Source organism: Hibiscus syriacus, unplaced genomic scaffold (genome assembly GCF_006381635.1).
Source record: "Hibiscus syriacus cultivar Baekdansim isolate YM2019G1 unplaced genomic scaffold, ASM638163v2 tig00000666_pilon, whole genome shotgun sequence".
In the NCBI taxonomy this organism is placed as follows: Eukaryota; Viridiplantae; Streptophyta; class Magnoliopsida; order Malvales; family Malvaceae; genus Hibiscus; species Hibiscus syriacus.
The window spans coordinates 20,821-25,042 of record NW_024061809.1 but is presented as its reverse complement, the minus strand read 5'-3'; positions in this window follow the sequence as shown (position 1 = coordinate 25,042).

Here is a 4,222-nt window from a genome sequence, read left to right as displayed (position 1 = left end):
GTTGAAACATTTTTTCCTGTTGAGAAGTTAGTTATTGTTAGGACGGTTCTAGCCCTTGCTGCTATGCATGACTGGCCTTTTTTTCAAATGGACGTGCACAATGCGTTTCTGCAAGGTGGTCTATTTGACGAAATCTACATGAATTTGCCCGATGGTTTTGGCAGCCAGGGGGAGAATATGGTCTGTCGGCTGCAAAAATCTCTCTATGGTTTGAAGCAAGCCTCACGACAATAGAATTTAAACCTTACTGAAGCATTGGTAGCTACATGATATCAGCAGAGCAAATTTGACTATTCGATGTTCACAAAAAAAAGAGGGTGAAAAATTGGTGGTGATGCTCATTTATGTATATGATCTCCTTTTAACTGGTAATGATTCAGCCTTGATTAATGAGCTGAATAATATGTTGAATTGCAATTTTAAGATGAAAGATCTGGGAGAGTTGAAATACTTATTGGGGTTTGAGGTTTTGAGGTCAAAGGAAGGAATCGTGTTGAATCAAAGGAAATATGCTCCAGAATTGCTAAATGAGACTCGTCTTGAAGGAGTTAAACCAACCATGACTCCTTTGGAGCAGAATTTGAAGCTCACTTCCTCAGAATATGAAGAGCATTTGCAGCAAAAGGGAGATGAAGTATTGGTTGAAGAAAAGTCAACGTTTCAAAGGCTAATTGGAAGATTAATATACTTGACACAGCCAGTTATTACATTTGCAGTGCATCGTCTCAGTCAATTTATGCAACAACCAAAGAGAACACACTTAGAGGCAACATTGATAGTTGTCAAGTATTTGAAGAATGAACCAGGTCAGGGAATACTATTGAAGAAAGAAAGCAAAAATCAGTTGTTGGCATATTGTGATTCAGATTGGGCTTCATGTCCTATGTCAAGAAAATCAGTTACTGGTTTTTGCATAAAGTTAGGTGATTCTTTGATATCCTGGAAATCAAAGAAGCAGAATACGGTGGCAAGATCCTCAGCCGAAGCTGAATATCGAAGCATGGTAGTTGTTGCAGCTGAAATAGTATGGTTAAATGATATTTTAAAGGAACTGATGTTTCGAAGCCAGCAAAGTTGTACAGTGATAGTAAAACAGCTTTGCAAATTTCAGCAAATCCAGTCTTTCATGAAAGGACTAAGCACATTGATATAGATTGTCATTTTGTTAGAGAAAAGATACAAGAATGAATGATCAAGACCGGGCATATATCATCTTCAGAACAACTTGCAAACATTTTAACTAAAGCACTTGGAATACAACAACACAATTATTTGGTGGGCAAGTTGGGGATGAAAAATGTTTTAATCCCTCAACTTGAGGGGGAGTGTAGAAAGTAGTTACAGGAAGTTATTATGTTTGTACAATTAGAGATTTTGTTAGTTTCTGGTTAGTTAGACTCCTAGCTGCTGTATAAATACATTAGTTTGTAACGTTATACATGAATGAGAAATGAAGTATATTCAGTATTACTTGGGTTATACATTTTAACAAATAACTGTTGTCGTGGAGAATTGATGGAGACCAACAGTAATATTTTGCATGATGTGCCTGTTATTTCCGATAGTGGGAGTTTGGGAGATGCTCTTGGGCCGAAGCGTGGTAAAATCAGAGATGATAGTGATGCTTATATGAACCCATCTTTTTGTATTGGGTCTGGTTTCTTAAAGGTACCCATTTCAATTGCCCCAAATGTGGGCCTTATCTCTTCCTATGTTAATCGGGATGAGACTGTAAATAAGCAAGTAGCGGGTCTTCCTTCAGCCAATCAGGTTATTAGTCCTATGTTTGGTTTCGGTTCTTCGCCTGGAATTTTCCTAGAGCAGGTGTCCTCGCCTCCTGCTAAGAGAAATAATAAAAAGTCCAAATCAGTCATTAAAAGCAAGAAGAAAGTTAGACGACCTAGAGAAGAAGATTGTAGTGTTTCAGGCGGTGCAGTTGGAGAAGAAAATTCGTGCCTGGCAGCTGTCAATGGTTTGTCCTCTGAAGCAGTGGCCACTTTTGAAGTCGGTTCCAGTTTGGGTATCCAGTTCAATGCCCCGGATCGAGTGGTATTGGCTAGATTCGAGGAAATAGAGAATGGTCCCGAGCGCTAGGCCATATCCAGGTTGAGTTTCAAGGTACCGTCTGTGCGCTTTTTATTGATTCATGGTTTTACCTATACTTATCTGGAATGTTAGGAAGAAGCCAAAAAGTGAGAGCCATTAAGCGTGCTATTTCACAGTGTAAAACTAATGTTATTCTACTGCAAGAAACGAAAATGAAAGAAGAAAAATTGATGATTCTGAATCGGCTTAAAGGTAGTTCGTTTGACGAGTCTGCGTTTGTTCCGTCTATCGGATCTGCTGGTGGGTTGCTATCTTTATGGAATCCTAAATGTTTTCAAGTTCAAAGAAAGATTCTGCAAAACATACATGATTGAGTGTAGGCTATAGCCAACATGTGGCCTTCAAATGGCCTTGGTAGATTTTGATTGAGACTTGCTGTTGGACTTTATGTATGGTCTTTCTCTTGGTCATGACAATGTTTGAAAGCTAGTAGAAGAGGAATTCTTTGCTTGAGTTGTAATCTTCATATACAAGTGGTTCGAGTTCGAATGTCCCTAACATCCACCTCTGCTGTTAAAAGATTTGATGGGTTCTAATTGAACCTAAGATACTTAGTGCTGAAGATTTTTGTGTTATGAGCTGTAAGCATGCACGTTGTGCCTTGTCGTGAACAGTATAGTCCTTTTAATATGGACGGAGAGCTCATGAATCGTGACACATCTGTTTGATTTACTTCTAATACGGCACATGAACAAAATCGTGAACAATTGGATTAAGAGAAATATGTTATTGGATTTGCTCATGAAATATTAGGTATTTTCTCGGATTAATAATAATTTGATCTAAGGCTAATTATTACTTTAGAAATTTATTCAATTAAATATTTATTTTGGATTAAATAATGAATTTGAAGTGAAACAAAATGAAGTGATCATATTATCTAAATATTTGAAATGAATAAAATAAAATAAATTCATTCATGTATTTTATTATCGGAAAATCTTTATGACTTTAACATAATTAAAATATGACATGCATTTGTAAGTTACTTAACTAGTAAATAGATTTAATTACTTTAATTAATTAGTACATAAATGACTACTGCAAGGCTAATATATTATATTCTTTATTTTATTACATCTAAATATATTGAATTTTTTTTAACAATGACAACGAGATTCATGAATAATAAAAAAAAAATTCTTTAATAATGGAAGGAATCAAAATTACAATCATTAAAATATAGAGAAAAATTTAAAGATAATAGTCACCGAAATACTCATACAAAAGTAAAATATTAAACCTAAACATTCGAAGAAAAATAAAATATTCCATTAAGAATGACGACCAAATCAAAATCCAATAACCTTCATAAAGCTCATTGGTTTTGTTGAATGATAGCTTTACGAAGTGATAAAGGAGTGGATAATGGACCAAACAATCTGACAAACTGTTTTGCTACATAATTCGGATTACATTGACAAACAACCTTTTACTAAAAGAGGAGATCTGATTATACGTGACCATCAACAAACCAATCAGAAAAAATGTGGTTACGGTTTTTGTGCGAGAACTAAAACAACTACAAAGGTATGCAAAAAATGTACCAAAACCATAAGGATCGTGCCACAAGAGCATAAAAAAATCGTGTCACAAGAGCATAGAAAAATGTGTCACAAGGACATAGATTATTATTCAAAATTAAAAAGACTTAAGAAAAAAAAACAAATGACATAGTATGAAAATCAAGAGAACTAATAATCCCGGCGATCGACAAACAATATTAAGATTGGTGTCGTTGTGGGATAAATAAAATAAAGAAAGTAAGAATACGACACAAAAATACCGAGAGAAAATTAAGATGAAAAGAGGGGAGACGACTAGATCCCTTAAATATATTCAAATCTAATCAACCTCTTTTTATATGTGTTACATACTTATTTGAAATTATACAAAACTCTAGTCTCCATAACACAAGTTTAGCATAGAGTGTAACGTAATATTTAAAAGCAAAGATCACAGTTTTGAAGGTCGAATTAAGAAAACTTCTATTTCTGAATTTCTTGTTCGTCTTCATGTTATCTTTTTAACTACACTTAAACCACCTGATATTGACTTCTGTAATTCGAGATACCATTGTATTACTAAAATAAGGTAAATCTTTACAAACAACTTA